This window comes from Chrysemys picta, chromosome 1 (genome assembly GCF_011386835.1).
Source record: "Chrysemys picta bellii isolate R12L10 chromosome 1, ASM1138683v2, whole genome shotgun sequence".
Lineage (NCBI taxonomy): Eukaryota > Metazoa > Chordata > Testudines > Emydidae > Chrysemys > Chrysemys picta.
Window position 1 is genome coordinate 210,171,267 of NC_088791.1, and position 20,070 is coordinate 210,191,336.

At 39.6% G+C, this 20,070-nt stretch overlaps 1 protein-coding gene across 2 annotated transcripts in view; it reads right to left on the reverse strand.

Annotated features, from left to right (window-relative positions):
• The window catches only part of IL1RAPL1 (interleukin 1 receptor accessory protein like 1), a 1,133,236-nt gene that overhangs the window by 707,931 nt on the left and 405,235 nt on the right, over positions 1-20,070 (reverse strand). The gene's annotated exons all lie outside the window — the stretch shown is intronic.

Below are 20,070 nucleotides of genomic sequence, written 5' to 3' on the forward strand. Positions count from 1 at the left end.
CTAACATAAACACAGAGCAGCATGTACATCTGAAGAAGAAACCAACAAAAACTAAGAGAAAAACCTGCCAAAACTACTGTGCTACACTACCCACACCGTTCCCCGTGAGGAAAGGATGATGGTGAGAATAAACCAGGTATGACAGATGTCAGTCACATTGCTCTGAGCACTAATGGAAACTGAGTGTTGTAGTTGAGAATAACTAGATGAAAATGAATTTTATCATTCAGAAGATCAGCGGGCTCAGCCTCTCCAGACCCCAGGCACAACTTCAACAGAAGTTAGGCCCTCTCTCTAGCATGAGAACAGAGGTTAGGATAGAAGCACAGAAATACATTTAGGGAATCTACTCATCAAGTGAAAAGCAAAATAAAACTGTGGACAATTTAATTCAGAAAAGAAAAGGATCTGCCACATAAAGCAAAGAGTTCAGTTTAAAATTAATGAAGATGTGGAAAGGACTTTGTAAACACTGAGCCCTGTTTACAGTAATTACTGTTATTTTTTTTTAATAAATGATAGAATTAGAGGAAAATAAATTGTAATTAATTAGTAATTAAGAGAACCTCAGTTGTTAAGAAAATAAAAATAGTATAAGTTGTGAAGCAGCCTCAGAACAACTGTCACCTCAATATAAGACTCAGACAAGGAAAGATAGTTAAACTAACAATTGTAAAGTATTTCTTTTATATTGGACCTCATGTTGAAATTGACATTGACTTTCAGTAAGAATTGTATTAATGAAATATAATATCTGAATACTTGCAGAGTTATATTAAAGGTAGGAGAGAAGTATGAATATAAAGTATAAAATGACTTGAGACAGCAATTTGATTGGCTTTTTGATGTGCCTTGATGCATATTATGCTGAATGAAATTGTCTTCAACACTCAGAGGACAGGAATATTGTACAATTACTGAAACATGACCATACGATTCTGTGCATTCTCATAGGAATTACCACGATGGAACAAATGAGGGAACCAACTAGTCGAGTATTCTATCTCTGACACTGGCTTGAAACAGATACTTCAGAGGAAGAAACAAGGTGCCGGATAATTGTGGACTAACCTGCCTAGAGAGGCCATGTCATCTTAGCCCTGTCATTTAGTGCCTGACTTATTCCCAGAAGCATGACAGTTTATGTCTTGAACCATGAAAGATGTAAACCCTCTTGCTTCAAATCATAAACCAACCATTATCTGACAGGTTTTAAAAGAAACTTGCTCCACAGATAAGCTATTCCATAACAGCTTGCTATCTAGTTTCCTTGATCTTCCTCTGAAACCTAGCATACTTACCAACATCAAAGAAAGAATACTCGACTAGACAGACCACGGGTCTGGGATACTCTGGGATTGCAGTTTCTGTATTTCTGTGTGATGTAGAGAATTATGTGGTTATGCTCCAGTAAATATACAGCATCCTTGCAACAAGGAGGCCAACTACGGTGATGGTTCATATTTTGTGGATGCATGTCAACACGGGACTGACTAAGACTGCCATTCCACTGACCTGTGTTTAGAATTTTCAAACTGTTTACCGGAAACAAAGATGTCACCTCAGCTGCTAACTCCATCTAGTGGAGGCCAAAAACAGAAAGGAAAGTTTTCAGTCCAACATAACACTAAATTAAAAATCTCTCCTCAAGTTATTGTTATATTGAAATTCTTTTTAAAAAGCCCTTTCAATTAAAGATAATTTATTTTTTTAAATGGGCTGTCAAACTGATGGAAGAAAACTGTTTATAAAACAAAATATATATAATTTGGCTCTTCCTTCCCAATCTTAATTCAGGGTTCTTCCCCCTACTTTCTATTTCTTATTACCTGTTAACAGACTACAGTATCACACTTCTCTTCCCTCCTTATTTTGTTAAGATGATTTATTTCCTCTAATCTCAGTTTATTTGCTTATACAAAGCATAATAATATTACTTAGCATTTGTAATACTTTTCTGGATAGTTTTCTATTCTCTTCTATGGGACATTTCCCTAGCAAATATGAGGCAAAGCCAAGACAAATAGTAGGGGAAATTGTAAAGTTAAGGGAATAAATGCAAAGAAAAACAATTACATTAAAAATAATATGATTTTTTCCTGTTGAATGAGCACTAGTGGTACAATGAATATAGATTCATATATATGTGCTCCTTTAATGTCAACATATTTCAGAGAAAATGCCAGTATTGACAGTCATTGAGTCAACAGCAGATCCCCTCCTACACACAAACTAAAGAATACTGTATTTTCAGGAGATAGAAATATTAGTCACTGTTACTGTTTTTCTTAATCAGTTTCAATCATTATTTATTCACTTCTCTAACCACGACAAATACCTATGTAATGAATTGGGGTTCTCTGTGCCACTTCTGAGTTATGGATTTTATGAAATTGTATCCTGAAATTACTGTTTTTTTGGAAAACTTATATGTATGTGGATCCACCATGAGTTAGCACAGGTTTGTGTCATGTCTCTGCCAGGCAAGAGACAATGGTGAGTGATCAGCACTCAGCGATAGTCTACTCAAAGTAAAACACCTTGGGACATAGAGCAAATTCAATCTGGGAGAAGATACTTCCCCCTTTTGTACGAAATGGGTGGGGAGGGGAGAATTGGGAGAAAGGGAAAGTTGCCAGGAGGAGAACAAAAGAATCAGGTAACCCCAACAGGAATCTATAAAGGGATTTACATTGGGTAACTGGAGAGAGAGCCATTTTGCACCAGATTAAAATAAGGGAGGCTGCTGCAGGGACAAGGTGTGGGAGGACCCTGACTGACTGGCAGAACACAGACGATCTCCCAAGGATTCTCAAAGGAAGGGTGAGCTAGTAAGGGACATTATATTTAGGATATTTAATTGTTTTGTATGATCTGTATCCTCCTGTGCACCACACGATCAAATATAAAAAAGCTTAAAGTTGTTAGATTATACAAAGTGTGTGCATTGTCTGCTTCACAGCTCCTGTGTGCTCCTCAGGGTTAAACTGTAAACCAGAAGCTTCACACCTGGGGTGGAATTCTGAGGGCGAGATTTGTTTAAGTACTGGAGAATCCGAAGGGTAAGTGCTGACCCTAGGTGGCTGGTCAGTGAGTTCCAACATGAGGTTCTGCACCCTGAGTGTGTTCAGACTCCATGAGTTTGAAACACTCCAGGTATCCAGACCACATGGCTTGGATTCAGTTCACAGAAGTCCAATTGGGTGGCCCGGAAAAGCTGCTCACTAGGATTTGTGACAACATAAAATTAAGAATTGTGTTTATTACTTCTATTAATTAGATGTCCAAATGGAAACAACAGCTCATGTATAGGTATCACATCTTCATTAGAAATATTTAATGTATCTGCTGTAGTTACTCTGTCCTGGATGAAGCAGCTCCAGCTACTAAAGTGAGAGCCATATTATGCATTCAACATTTCAGTTATGTATTTTTATAGTATATTCAATTTCTTCTTAAATCAGTTATTGAACTGAGATTCTGAAAAAAAGAAACTATAGAAATACATAAATCTTAGAGGAATTTTGGAATCTATTACAAACTTCACAGTGCCCTGAAACAAAGTGTTTTCCTTCTGGCAAAATATTGTTGACCCAAACCAATGCTTCTTGATGTCAATGAGAGTCTTTCAATGTACCTCTTTGGGCATTAGATCAGTCCCACACTCCAATAAGGCAGCTAGTGGAGGTGGTTTATTTATTTCCTGTTCTGTTGTATAGTAATGTCAACTGCAGGGCAGTAAGTTAAAAGGTACATGTACATTTTTCTGGATCAAAAGTGTTCATTTAAAAGCTGTAGAAAACCTATTTGTTTCATTGGCTTTTCACTTGAAAGAAGAAATTTCACTACAAGTTTTTCTCCTTTCTATATAGGAGCTATGGTCCATTGTTTCCTTGTGAAAAGAGTCCAATTTGAAAATTATAATACCACATAGCTTTAGACATACAACATTACAAAACCAAGGATGGAGTAGGTTTACTTGGTCCTGCCTCAGTGTAGGGCAGAGGTGGGCAAACTATGGCCCGCAAGCTACGTCCGGCCTGTGGGACCCTCTTGCCTGGCCCCTGAGCTCCTGGCCCGGGAGGCTCAGCCCGGCCCTTCCCCTACTGTTCCCCCTCCCCTTCAGCATCAGCTTGCTCCGCCACAAGCACAATGCTCTGGGCAGCGGGGCTGCAAGCTCCTGGGGCAGTGCAGCTGTAGAGCCCAGGCCTGACCCGGTGCTCTGTGCTGCGCAGTGGTGTGGCTGGCTCCAGCCAGGCGACACGGTTGCCTGTCCTGGTGCTCTGGGCGGTGTGGCTGTAGCACCGCCAGCTGCCGGTGCTCCAGGCAGCGCAGTAAGGGGGAAGGGAGCAGGGGGGTTGGATAGAGGGCAGTGGAGTTGGGGTGGTGATCGGGGCGGGGGTGCGAATGGGGGCAGGGGGTCCTAGGGGGCAATCAGGAAAGAGAGGGGGGGTTGGATGGGGATGCAGGGGACAGTCAGGGGCAGAGGTTCCATGGGTGGTCAGGGGGCAGGGAGGAGGGGTGTTTGGATGGGGCAGGTGTCCCGGGGGCCGGGGGAGCGGGCAGTCAGGAATGATAGGAGGGGTTGGATGGGGTGGCGGGGGGCAGTCAGGGGCAGGGGTTCCAGGGGTGGTCAGGGGACAGGGAGAATGGTTGGTTGGATGGGACAGGGGTCCCTGAGGAGGCCATCAGCAATGAGATCAGGGGTTGGATGGGGTGGCGGGGGGCAGTCAGGGGACTGCCTGGAACAGGGGGGTTGGATGGGGCAGGAGTCCCAGGGGGGAGGTCAGGGGTTGAGAAGCAGGAGGGGTTGGATAGGGGGCAGGGCCAGGCCATGCATGGCCATTTGGGGAAGCACAGCCTCTGCTAACCGGCCCTGCATACAATTTTGGAAACCCGATGCAGCCCTCAGGCCAAAAAGTTTGCCCGGCCCTGGTGTAGGGACTTGATTTGATCACCTTTCCAGGTTCCATCCAGCCTACATTTCTATGAATATACTTTTGGTTCTATATTTTGTGTTTTAATGTGAATGCAGTGCTTATAAAAGTTGCTGGACTGACAGCTCTGGAGACTTAAGTCCTTTCCAAGATACAGAAGTGGAAGTGCAGAACAGGTATTCTTGCCAACATGTTTTAAACTGGTCCCGGAGAAACCACCTACCCACCCCCAGAAGTGACAGACTAACTCAATGTCCATATTTTTCCTCTGCTGAGAAAGCCAACTAGAAGGCCAATTGTGATTTTAGCTTTCATTATGCAGATGAATGTCAACAAGGAATGGTCTAAGGCTGCTAAGTCATTTTACAGGGTTAGTTTTGAACAGGTAATTTAAATATCTTCCCTTTTGCATCACTTATAACCCGAACTATTCAGGTTCTCAACAGTTTAATAACTTGAGAAATAAAACACTTTTTAAATATTAAAGCCATCCAATCTGTTTATGGCAAATTCTGAGATTTAGGTTTACCTTCTATTTTCTGAAACAGTTTGGCCTTCTCGATGTGTTATTAAAAAAAGCACAGACATACACAGTGCATTTGAACATTTTCCTTTACCTTAGCTAAAAAATTACTCAAGTGCATTGAAGCCTGGCATTCAGAACTCATCTGATATTGACAGAAGTGACCAGATCAACATCTTAAACACATTAAAGAGAAAATCTAACTGACCATCAAATATTCTAAAGCACAAAGTAAACTTATCAGTATTAAGATGGTGTCAGGATCACACACACACACAAACATTCACACATAACAGAACAGGAACTGAGATATGATTGTGTGTACAACAAAGTGTTTGATGCATCTTGCTGGAGACCCTGCCACCCTGTGGCATCCTGCCTAAAGAAGGTGTCCTTTTGGGAGGAAGACAGAAGAAGTTTAGACCTCCAAAAGCTGCCTAGAGAGGCCACCCAGTCTCAGCTGCTGGTGAAACCTGAGAGAATTGTTTCTCCAGTAGTTAGAGGGGCTAGGCAGTCAATCAGGGGCCATCAGACAACATTAAAAAGAGCTAGCTGATTCTGGGGTACAGTTCTGGGTAGAGACGGCAGATGAGAGAAAGGATTATTACTGTCTTAACCCAAAAGCCCAGTCATGTCAGGAGTCTACCTCTAACTGCTCCTTTTGGTTGTGCTAGATGTGGAACTTAAAGCCAAGGTGGCCATCTTGAGTTGGAAACCGAATGACTGCTGTAATATCAAAGGGAACTTGTGTTGCGAGATGCTCCACTGATGACAGACTTGTGACATGAGGTAAAGGGAAAAATATTTCCCATTTTATCTTTTATTCATACAATACCAAAAATAGACAAAGCCACCATGATTAAATATACATACATATATAACATGTAACAATTTGTAACTTGAATTCTACTTCATTCAAAGTAGAGTTTAATTATACAGTAACTCCTCACTTAAAGTCGTCCCAGTTAATGTTATTTTGTTATTACATTGCTGATCAATTAGGGAACATGCTCGTTTAAAGTTGTGCAATGCTCCCTTCTAACTTCGTTTGGCAGCCGCCTGCTTTGTCCACTGCTTGCAGGAAGAGCAGCCCGTTGGAGCTAGCTGGTGGGGGCTTGGAACCAGGGTGGGCCGGCAGCCTCCCTATCAGCTCCCCGCTCCCCTAAGTTCCCTGTGCAACAGCTGCCCAGCAGGCTAGCAATTGCAGCTGTCCCTCCCCCCACTGCCATGTGCTGCTCCTGCCCTCTGCCTTGGAGCTGCTCCCTGAGACTCCTGCTTGCTGTGCGGGGGGTGCCCTGCTCCTGCACCCTGCTTACCCCATCTTCCATAGAGCAGGGGACACACACGACAGGGCTCAGGACAGAGGGGGCTTGCTGGCAGCATCAGCTGAGGTCTCAGCAAGCTGATCTAATTAACAAGGCAGTGTACTTAAAGGGGAAATGCTCATCTCTCTCTCTCACACACAGTGTATGTCTCTGTCTCCGTCTGCGATGCTCTCTCCCCTCCCTCCATTCCTGCTGCCTTGTAGACTGAGAGAGTTAACCCTTGAGGGCTCAACTAATTGCTAGTTCATCATTTAGCAGTAAGACATTCCCTGGAAAATATCCCACCCTCTGACTCCTCCACCTCAACCACGCTTCACAATAATCATCACTGTGTACCAGTATTAAATTGTTTGTTTAAAACTTATACTGTGTATATATAGAGATAGAGAGAGAGAGAGAGGTCTTTTGTCTGGTGAAAAAAATTCCCTGGAACCTAATCCCCCACCCCCTTTACATTAATTCTTATGGGGAAATTGGATTCGCTTAACATTGTTTTGCTTAAAGTTGCATTTTTCAGGATCCTAACTACAACGTTAAGTGAGGAGTTACTGTATATGAGTTACTGCATATACAGTAAACAGGTTTCAGTGCATGTATGAACACACAATATTTCAATATATACTTTTAAGTAGAGCTCAAATCTCAGATTGTTTCAGTGTACATACAAATTGCAGTTTTGCTTAAGAACAGATTTATGCTTATAGTGTTCTATGAAAATATGACTTCATTATTATAGGAATCCTCCACATGTAAAAACAGGCTGATGGCTGAGTTCTGTTATGAATTAACTGGTTGCGAAATATGCCACATATGAGCTATAAATAGGCTGGCAGAACTCAATTTTTATTTTTGGTATAATTTCAATATAAATGTTTATTTTTACGTATCTTTCCTCTTTTCATCCAATTAAACTTTCACAGTGGTGCAAAATTGTGGGTTTTAAGCATTTTTTTGTATTTTTTTTTAAACTTTCACAATTGCAGGAAATTATGGGCAGGATCAGACAAAAGGAGGTGATCAGACAATAATTATTTAATGACAGATGCTGAAATGCAAAAAGCTAAAGCTTTACAACAGTTAAAACAAATTGTCAATGTCACACGTCAAAGAATATAAATATCCAATAATCAAGCTCTGATAACTTCTCAAGCAGCATTTTTTTTTTGTTTGCCTATCTGTAAATTTCTATTATTATTGATGGAATTTGTTTTTGCCAGTTTGTGTGTGTAAGGTGAAATCAATGTTTACCAATATTTACCAATAAAAATGTAATCCTGGCCTATGAATAACTCTTCTTTAACACATGAAGAGAAGTGACACATCAAGCCCTCTGCAAAGTCTAACATATTCTCTCTCTACCTCTTCCTCCCATTCACCAGCCTCAGAATAATTTTATTAAAATGCTGGTAACTTTTTAGAAAATATTTAGGTTTTATATCATGTTCAGTGGAACTGGAGTGTGAGCACCCATGTTCACTGGAGGGACTGTTATTGACAGACCAAGGAAACAGGAAATGTGGGGAGTTTGTCTGAAACAACTCAGCCACATGGGCAGAGAAGTTTATAGAGCTTAATAAAGTTACACTTGTACAACATTACCTGTATTCAGCATCATTCTTTACAAATTATTATTCGTTTAAGTTAGTGATGTGAAGCCAAGGAATTTTGATGCCACCATCTTGAATGTTATAGTAATACTGGATAGAAGAGCTTTCTGCCCCTCCTCCACGACAGGGTATTTTTAATATAATTATTTGTTAAGAATTGTTTTTATATAGAATAAAAACAATCAGGATATTCCCAGGTTTAGAAAAAGACGTAATATTTATTATACTAATTTAATGTCTTGATTTTGAATGCTCACTATGGACTAATTTAAGTGCATACAGCTGTACTTCCAGCATGAATGCCTGTAAGAAATGTCATCCGACAGCCTATGATTAACATTTAATTAAAACCCTGTTTCATATTCCTCTTCTACTCTGCCTTGTTCACCTTTCCCATTTCCAGATGTTCAGCACTGGCTGTGATTGGCCATGGTCAGTGCCACTCCTTGAAAGCCAATAGATGGTGCTCTTGCACTTAGCAGCTCTGTCTTAAAATGTTAACCATGCTTCCTTTACCATGCAAAGGGAGCCTTTGTGATTACTTAAGTCTCCTATGGGCAGATAAAGATGAAGACACTTTAAAGAAGGTTTCCTGTGTAAGTTTTCAGCACTCTGCTTATAAAATGTAGTCTTGCTTTGTTCTGTTACTTCAGAAGATGTACCGATTTCTTGCAACTTTTTTGCAATGATAGAGCATCAGTGCTCCCTCTCTCGCTCTCTATTTCTCTCTCTTTAATTTAAGCAAACCTGAAGCAGTATAATCTCAGTTGGCTAATGGAGTTTTTGGTTTTGGCCACAGAATGCATATCAAGAATGGGGGGTGGAATGATTGCTTTTAGACCCATCAAGCACCTTTTCCTCCAGTCATGCCAGCCACAGGGAAGATGGTGGTGTACCGGGCTCTATGCTATTAGAATATCTCTCCACCCAAAAGTGACACTCCTATGGCCAGCTATGTTAGTTCTAGAACTGTTTAAAGCAATCCCAATAGAGCTGAGTATCCAGTCCTATATGCAATCCCTATACATAGGACCTAAAGGAAAACTGTACTTTTGTTTAGTTTAGGCAATATCTTCCCCTTAGGGCCTTTCTCATTTAATTGAACTATACTTACAGGGAAACAGAGGTAAGATGGTTGCTGGTGGTCAATCTGATAATGATGATAAGCAACTTCTCTGTTATTCAAATGCAAAATCTGAAAGAGCTATTAGTGTCTATGTTGCAGGTAATCTAGATCTAAATTCACAAATATCTGGTCTCTTAGATAAAGATCCATTCATGTAAGAAGTTGTTTTATTCTGATGTAACATCCGGTGATGATTGTAGCTGCACTAGCACTGTTGACATGCAAGGGTTAACCGGAGGTGTTGATTAAAAAATCATCTTTAAATAGTGACTGACAAAAGCCAAGAAGTTCAAAATATCAAGCATAACACACTTTCCATTATTAAGTGTGTCATCCATGTATAAAACAACATAATCCCTACTCCTAATGTTTGCAATCTAACAAGAAATATGATCTAATAATGAATTCTGTCCTTCATTCAGTTTCAATTGTAACTTGGATTTTTCTTTAGAGGATACATTTGTATTAAGAACAATGAACATTTCTTAATTCTCAAAGCAAGCCCTCCTTTTAAAAACCTTGGTCAATGTTAAATGAGCTGAAACTGTATTTATTCAGTGTTGTTGGCTGGCTGCTGTTTCACAGACTGACTCTTCTGTATTGATTGTTTGCATTGTATTGAAGTAGGCTGGCATAAGATTTTATGATTGCTGTCCCCGTGGGACATGCATAGAAACAAGACTTGTATCTCATCGCAAGGCTAATAATGTGAGAAAAAAACTTTTAAATAGATAAATGCACAGCTGAAATGTCAACTTGAGACTTAGCTTTGAATCGCCTCATTTTTTTCAGTCCAGCACAATTTTAAACATAGGAATTGTTGGCGCTTAATGTTTATAAGACACAAGATCTGCTGTTACCAGAGTGACTTGCCTAATAAAAGCCAAGGTGGGTGAGGTAATATCTTTTCTTGGACCAAATTGTGGTGAGAGAAACAAGCTTTCGAGCTCACACAGAGCTCTTCATCAGGTCTGGGAAATGTACTCAAAATGCTGCAGATAAATACAAGATGGAACAGATTTAACTTGAAAGCTTGTCTCTTTCTTATCACCAGAATTTGGTCCAAGAAAAGATATTACCTCATCCACCTTGTTTCTCTAATATATTGAGACCAACATGTCTACAACAATACCGCGTACAAAAATAAGCCAGTGATTAGTATATTATGCAGGAGAAGATTAAACACCTCTTCTCCAATTCCTCACTCCCAACGTGACATGAACATTCAGATTACAATTGTCACTTTCAAAATTCAATCCTTGGCTCAGAGAGAGAACTGTAATAAACATATTTGTATATGCTATTAGAAAGCAAACAGTAGCCAACCATGATGTAATTCTGCATTTCAACCCTCAATACTAAAACTATTTTTTTATTATTAATAATGGTAGCCGTAGGAATACATGCACAGAAGCAGTCAGTATGGTGATAACAAGAAAGAAAAAATGGGTGTTGGTTTTGAAACAACTGGAAGACTTGCTTATTCAGAAATGCTCAAAAATAACTAATAAGAGATAATCACTTAAATATGTGTAACCCACACACCTCCTGGGTGTGGTGTTCTGTCCCATCTAGTGGCACCGAGACCACTTAACGAGAGAGAGAAAATGAGTTGGCTTTTAGCTCATGCAGTAGAGGCTCATGCTCTAAGCTCCAGAGATCCCGAGTTCGAGCCTGCCTGCCGACAACTGGGGTCTGTCGGCGTTATAAGCGAGGGCTCATCCGGGATTTCAACTGGAAAGTCTCTGAAGCTCTGGATGCGCTTCCTCAGCTAGGGGAAGTATGTAACCCACACACCTGCTGGGTGTGGTGTTCTGTCCTATCTAGTGGCACTGAGACCACTTAGAGAGAGAGATAAACGAGTCTGCTCTGCAGCCTTAGCTAACAGCTAGTTGGCTTTTAGCTCATGCACTAAGCTCCAGAGGTCCCTGGTTCGATCCTGCTTTAATGTTTAGAATGCATACATCCAAACAGCAGGATAATATTTCTGGGATAGGCAAGTGTCCATTCTTTCCATTCAGGTCTTAAATTTAGATTTATTAAAAATACCAGTATAAAAAGTACAAAATGTAAGGCACCTTTTTGCTCCCTTGTGCCAGGTATGTCCCCTGCCACACATAGGGGCCAGGAAGTGGTCGGAGTCTTGACTTGGTCCCATCCCCCGTCCCCCCCCCCCCCCATCCCCTCCCCCGCAGCACATTGGGAAGTTTAGTCATACTAGAGATAGAGCTACCCTGGTTTACTCCCTCACTGCAGTGGGAACCTGTTTAATCTCATGACAGAACATATAGTCATAATCTAATCCATAATGAGGATTAAGCAACAACAGGAAAATGGTAATCAGAAAATAACTAGCTGGAGCAGTGAGTTACTCACTCTCATCTGGAGACTCATACCTATGGAAATATCCTGTCAATTTAGTATGATACCTTCATAAGGGTTCTACAGAAATGTTGGAGCATTCTATAGAAATTATTAAACTACTTATTTTAATAGAGAATTATATCCTTTCTATAGATTTTTGATGCAGCCATGAAAAAAAGGCAAATGTAATCCTAGAATGTATCAGGTGAGATTTTTCCGGTACAGACAAAGAAATATTAATACCATTGTATTAGTCACTGATACGACCTCACTGAGAATACTATGTATAATTCTGGTCACTCATGTTCAAGAAAGATGAATTCAAACTTGGGCATGTTCAGAGAAGGACTACTAGGATGATCAGGGGAATTGAGAACCTATTTTATGAAATGATACTAAAAGAGCTTGGCTTGCTCAGCCTAGCAAAATTAATGCTGAAAGGGGATGTGATTGCTCTCTATAGATATTTCAGAGGAAGGTAGCAGAGCTATTTAAGCTAAAAGATAATGTTGGCAAAAGAACAAATGTGTATAAACTTACTCTGAACAATTTGTGCTGGAAATTAGAAGGTTTCTAAGCAGGTGAGGAGTGAGGTTCTGGATCTTTCTAATGGGAGCCTAGGTAACAAACACGAGGAATTGGGATTGCTCATTTACGAGCATAGATTTGATTGAGTTGGTATTACTGAAACCCGGCTAGATGAGCCCCATGGTTGGAATGTTAAAACAATGGTTACAATGGGGTGTGGGGGGTGCCACTTTATATTAAAAATGGCATAATCTGTTTCTGAGTCACCAATAACTGAGAAGAAAATGAGCTTCAATGCTTATGGATCTATGTCCTAACAGATAAAGCCCAAGATGGGGTAATACTTGGTGTCTTCAACAGACCACCATATCACACTACACAATGACAGGTTACTTATGCAACTATCTATAATGTGTAGGAAAAAAGGCTGTGACCACAGGGGACTTCAATTTGAGTGGCATGTGCTGGAGGTCTCATGCTGCCAGCACTAAAACATCCTTGACATTTCTAAATATTATAGATGACAATTTCCTAACTCAAAAAGTGTCACATCCAACTTGGGGGAATTCGATATTAGAACTCGTCTTGACAGATACAGACAAACTGATCACAGAATTTAAAATTAAATGTAACTTAGTTACAAGTGATCATGACTTGATCACATTTAATATGTACAAACAGAATAAAATCCATACCAGTAATATATATATATAATTTTAAAGCACTATCTATCTATCTATCTAGATTTATAGATAGATAGTGCTTTAAAAGGACCAGTTTCTCAAAGCTGAAAACAATTATGAGCCAGATCAGTTGGGAGGAAGTATGTAAGCAGAAAAATGTGAATGATGTTTGGGAATTCCTTAAGAACACTTTAGATACCAGAAAAACCAAACTCCCACAATCGACGAAGGCAGTCATACTGGTTTAAAAAAAAAACTGGTTTAGAGGGGAAGTGAATGAAGCTATAGCATATAAAATAATAATAGTATACAACATATGGAAGAAAGGAGAAGTTGATACTAAGAAATACAAATCAAAAGCTAGGAAATACAGAAAATTGAGGGAAGCAAATGACACAAAGAGAAATCTATAGCTATCAGAGTTAAGGAAATAAAAAAGTTTAATTATATTAGGAACAAAAAGAATCCTAACAAGATACTGGTCCATTGCTGGTGGAAATTATCAATAATAATGCAGAAAAGGCAGAAGTATTCAACTAATATATGTTTTTATTTAGGAAAGCATAACTCAAGGATGGGCAACCTTTGGCACGCGGCCCACTGGGGTAAGCCCCCTGGCGGGCCGGGCCGAGCGGTTTGTTTACCTGCCGCGTCCGCAGGTTCGGTCGATTGCGGCTCCCACTGACCGTAGTTCGCCGTCCCAAGCCAATAAGGGCTGCGGGAAGTGGTGCGGGCCGAGGGATGTGCTGGCCACCATTTCCCGCAGCCCCTATTGGCCTGGAGCGGTGAACCGCGGCTAGTGGGAGCCACGATCTGCCAAATCTGTGGACACAGCAGTTAAACAAACCGGCCCACCCCGCCCCGCCAGGGGGCTTTCCCTGGCGGGCCTGCTGGCCAAAGGGTGCCGATTCCTGACATAGAAGATGTAGTCATTCCATTCCACTACTATTTCAGGAGGATGTTAAACAGCAGCTACTAAAGTTAGACATTTTAAAATTATCTGGTGTTGATAACTTGCAGTTAAGAGTTTTAAAAGAGCTGGTTCACAGAAGAGCCACAAGAATAATTCAAGGATAAGAAAAACAACCTTATAGCTATAGAATCAAGAAGCTTGATTTATTTAGCCTAGCAAAGTGAAAGTTAAGGGGTGACTTGATTACAGTCTGTAAGTATCTACATGGAGAACAAATATTTAATAATGGAGTCTTCAATCTAACAGAAAAAGGTGTAGCATGGTCTAATGGCTGGAAGTTGAAGCTAGACAAATTCTGGTGTCGATTTTTTAACAGTGAGTGTAATTAACTATTGGAACAATTTACCCATGTCAACACGGATAACTTTTAAATCAGGATTGGATGTTTTTATAAACAATATGTTTTAGGACAGGGGTCTCAAAGTCCCAGCCCACAGGCCATCTGTAGCCCAAGAACCTCCCCACTTCGGCCCACGGAAGAGAGACTCATGCAGCCACGTTGCTGGCAATGTCTGCTGCAGATGCCACTCCCTGCAGCTCCTATTGGATGGGGGAGAGGGAAAGAGATACCATCACTAGTTGCCGGGCAGAGTTAGCCATGGAGGCCGCATCATTAGTTGCCGGGCAGGATTAGCCATGGAGGCAGCATCACTTTTTTCCACAATAAATATAAACAAGTCAAAATACCAAACACGGCTATCTGATACCTTGCTGCAATCCTGAAGGTTTCAACTGCTCAGTCACTGAGGCCAAACATCAACAAACTGATAGGACTGAAGTAGGTGTCTGGCAAACATTAAAAACTCTATGGGAGGTGAAAAAATGTATAAAGTTGTATGACAGTTTTATTATTTCTGAGAAACTTGAAATAAGAAATATTTTCTTTTCTGAAAACCGTCTTCAGTGACATTGTTGGCCCACTGGGAGGATTTGAGGACTGGCACTGGCCCTAAGGTAAATTGAGTTTGAGACCCCTGCTCTAGGAATTAGTTTGGAGAAGTTCTATGGGCTATGTTATACAGGAGGTCAAATTAGATAATCAGAGCGGTCCCTTCTGGCTTTGGAATCTAAGAATTATTGCAGTAGTGAGAGCAAGAAAGCGAACTGGTTTTGAGATAAAGTCAGGATAACAGTACGTAACTTGTTTATATGAGGGTATAAAAATGTATCTCAGAGGGAGTATCTTGGCCAGCATAGGGGGCAGTGGAAAGTCCCGCCACTGACTAAGCTGCATCCATTGTCATGGGCATACATATCTTAGTATCCTTGTAAAGTCTGCAAGGTGCTATTACCGTGCTTCGTCAACAATAAACCTGGCGGGTGCCTTCGTACCTTAAAGAATCTTGTGGTCATTGGGCCGTTCGCTCAAGATCTTCTGTGCCAAACTGTCTGCGCAAAGCTGAAACAGCACACAGGAAAACACACACACACACACACACACACACACACAAACACACACAGCCAAACATCTGTCCACACCCTCCTTTTGGTGCATTTGAAAATAACTGAGCCTTTGAGTAGTAACTTCCTCTTAAATAGTCTAATTGAAATCAACGGGACCATTAACCCAGAAATGCACTGCTCAATGTGAGTAAGGATATTAGAATCTTTCCTTTAAAAAAATAAGTAGTTGAAAAAATTTGCCCTGCAAGAAACACTAATTCCACAATTTCAAAATTTAGTTGAACTATACTAGACACGACAGGGCCAAATCTGAAACCATCTATTTCATTGTTATTGTTGTTGAAGTTTTTTTCGGAGACAGAAAAATTATAAATCCTTATTGATCTTCAGTCATTTCAGGCATAGTTCTCATGATTAATTTAAAACATATTAAAGTGACTGAAAACTAATACCATCATTTTGAAAAGGTGAAACGGGGAAAATTCAAATTCATTTAGTAATACAAAAATAGTTACAAGTTCTTACTTTGTTAGCACAGAAATTCTTTTGCTTCACTAACTGAGAAATACTTCAAGTATGACTTGCAGCTGTCCCCTGAGATACCATTTCCCTGCAGCATTCAATATTTTAAGGGCCAGAGAACAAGACCAAACACATTTCAAAGCAATTTCTGTATAAAAATATTCCATGATCCTTTCTTGGCTTAAAGAATGAGATTTGGGGGTTGTTATTTCTGCTTCATTAGCAAAGCCATCATAGTACTTCAGTGAATTGTGATAGTCCAGCATTAGCAAAGAAAATTGAAACACCTTAAGGCCATTAGGTTTCAATGTAAAATGGCCTGTTACTTCTTCCTAAATTTAAAGTTTTGTGAAAGAAAAGCAGTACATTTCTCCTCACTCTTATAAATGATCATCAGAGGGCTAAAATAGTAGGGTCACTTGTTTTTTTGTTTCTTTATTTGAAAGGCCCTAAAAATACAGAATGGTGAAAAAAGACACGTTTTTTTCATTTAATTAATTTCATATTTTTGATTCTGGTAGCAAAGACAGGAACAATTCAAATCTTAAATTATCTTGAATGCTCTCCTCAGAGATCTTTAAAAAAAAATCTAGTAGCACACATATACTTAAGGTGCATTTGGGGTTCCCTCCAATAGATTAAAGAAAATGCCTGGAGGCTGTGTTCTGAAGACATTTCCTTAACTTACAATGTAAGGGTCATATAATTGCTCCCAGTCTAAGTTTGAAAGAGATCTCAATAGAAGTTCTGCCTGATGACTGAATAAAGAATTCAGATTTAATTTGTAGCAGAGTGTGCAAATTTTTTCTGCACAAATTTTTTTGCATGTCAAGTAATGTGCTGACACTATATCTGACCCAGGCAACCCAGGAAATATAGTACCCAGGAAATATCAAGAGAAAACCTTATTTAGTTGTGATTTCTAGTCCAATAAGCATTTAAACTTTTGGAGGTATATTACAAACTTTTGGTGTCTGGCCATGAATAATTTAGATCCATTTGAACTATAGAAGTTCTCAATCTACACCAGAGATTCTCAGCCTTTGATCAGCCACCACACCAAAACCATCACCTTTTTCTTTCATAACCTCTTGTCCCAGAATCCTTCATACTCAGTATCCCGAAATTTTTTGCACTCTTTTAGCCAACCTCCCACCAAAGTGCTACAGTAAAACAGAACAGCAAGGTTTTAATTTCATTGTATTTATTCCCTCTACACTTTTACATATGTGGGGAATTCAACAATTTCAGATCACATCTGTGATTCCCTCCTCTGTCCTCTGTTTCTTCTCCACATTTCCACCCAATCTTCTTTGGCCTTTCCCCTTTAATTTCTCCCATTTTCCTTACATTTCCCCCTCTCCTCACCTTTTTGTTCGGTCCCTCCTTCATCTCTCCCCTGCTCCCCTCTCAATGTTCCCTCACTTTGGGTATGTAATCTCTGTAGTTGTAAACTCTTCCTCTATGGCCAAAAGCTGTCTCCCTGATAAATAGCTTCCTCCAGAATCACTGAGGTAATAGATCACAGGGCTAGAAGGAGGAAAATATATCAATTTTCAAATAAAAAAAATCCTTAAACAAAAGCGCAACATAAATTTATAGTTATAACTTTATAGTTCCCTTGTTGATGCTTAGAAAATGGTCTTTTGAGGATGCCCCAGAGCAAACCCACACACTTACTTGGGCCCATCCCTTCACCACTTTCTTTCTGTTCCCTCTTCTGCCAGTTCCTTTTTTGCTTTCTGCTTTACTACTGATGCTGCTACTGGTAAACTCCTTCTGGCAGAACTTGGCAAGGACATGTACCATGAAGAAATCAGTGAAACTGACTATACAAGGACTGCTGTCAAATGCACAAAGTAAACAAAATAACAATTTTAAAAGAAACATTTAAATCATTAATCCCTTTCAGTTAGAGCAATCTTAGGGTTCACTTTTACAGAAAATACTGATAGAAGTATGATTCCAAGTTGATGGAGTCCCTTTCAACTTTGAAAACAAAGATACACAAATATATTTAGTTAATGACGAACATTGCTAAAGCTGTAAGCATCATTATTGTCGAAAGGTTACATCTGTGTTTGTTGTTTGTCCCCTTACTGTTTCAGCATATCTCCAAAATGTTGCTCTTCCTTTCCTATTTTTGTGGCTCTTTTTCTTTTATCTTTATACTCGGAAGTTGCTAGTTTGCGCTTGTCCTAAATATTAGTACTTTACAACTTTGCCCCTTATCTGTGAACTTAAATTACAAGCATCAGGCAAAAGGGTTGATCTTTGTGCTACTATAAGCTGCTACTCCTGCCACTGTGCTCCATCAAGTGTTACATTGGTTTTCACAACCTGCTCATGGCTAGTGTACAAAAAAATGGTTGACTGGTTAGGAAAACAATTTTACTGTTGTTTTGAATCCAATTATATTGCCAGTGTGGAAGAATCAAGAGTTCCTGGGTCCAATCACTGCTTTTTGATTGTAAAAATGTATCAGAATGAAATGATTATTCAAGACATAACTTTATGTTAGACTTTTATTACATGCAGGTAAAAAAAAATCGAAGTTGTTCTCATAATGACCTGAAAAATCAGAGACTGTAATGAAATGTGTAGTCATGCCCCAATTTCAGTGCTCCCATGCTGAAGTCAGCATATAATATCTCATACAGTGGAGAATGCTGAGATGCCAACCTGTCAAAGACTAAATCAGGGATTATCTTGTGATGGCTTCTATTCTTTTGAACAAGACTCCCTTTGGCAGTTTGCCAAGCAGTTGCTCTGGTGCATATTTTCTTGTCTTTTGGGAGACAGACAGGCATCATGAACTGCCAACTGCTTGTGAGACTTTTAGGATTGCAATTCTTCTTTCTTTTCTTGCATATTAATTTTTCTATTATTTCCTTACATGATAAATGCAATGTGTGCTCTTTCCTTTCTTGTTTTTGTAACTGCTATAAGTAATACTGAGTAAAAAGCTAAATCTTTATTTCTTTTGACTTTGTACACCACAAACAGTACTTTTGTAATGCTTAACACTGCTGATGCAGAGTCTCGTCTATACTACACCAGAAACTAATACATGCTGTCAGGGGCACCTTATAGTACAAATATATAGTCTCTGGAGTATAATGGAAGAGATCCAAAAAGTGAAGCAGAGGAGTTGTTCTTTCACTTCCACTGCAAATGGGAAATTCCTAATATACTGTAAGAGATGTGTCCACCCCCAACCCCTCCCCATGGTATTTGTTATTCATGTTTTCCAGAGTATTTTTTCCCTACAGTGGTAAGAACTTTACCTCTTTTATAGAGGAACAGTACAATAACTTCCAGCAGCACGAGATGATCAGTGCAATTTTCTTTGCTTATGAGGTGCACAGATTTTTCAAACACATACTGATCCAGCTGACAGTCTTCTATCAAAAATGTAATCACTTGAGTTATAGTGTTCTTTTACTTGATTTGTAGTGGATTGTCACTGAATCCCATGTTCGCCTTTCTTTAATAGCCAAAGACTTCATTCAAGTGTGTTAGGAGTAAATTGTATGTAACTTATCCCTATGAATCATTCAGCAGATGGAAAGCCAATGGATTTAACAATATATTGATTCAAATAGCTCTCTGATGGAAAAGATCTAAAATAAGACACCAGAGGTACACACCAGTTCTTCACATATCCTGATATCTCAGCAAGACTTCTGCTTCCACTACAGTTTGTTTTGTTTTGTTTGAGAGTCCCCAGCACGATTAGCAGATAGTAATAATACAACTGGCTAATCAGAAAATAATTCTGATGGATAATAGCCCAATATATCTGTGAATACTGTTAAAAATAAAGCAAAGATTTCAGAAACTGGTTGCATCTTACAGGTTCATTTCCCTCTCACCTCAAAACATAGTGTCTTTGACAATTATTGTCATGTATTATTTGATTAGAATCTCATTCTGCTAGGCACTGTCTAAACACAGAACAAGAAGAGGTCTCATGCCCAAATGGGTTTACTGCCTAAGTAACTATTCCAATGTGGAACAATATATTTATTGGTCTATAGGAGCAACACAGGAGGAGAGAGAAAACGACAGAAACCTC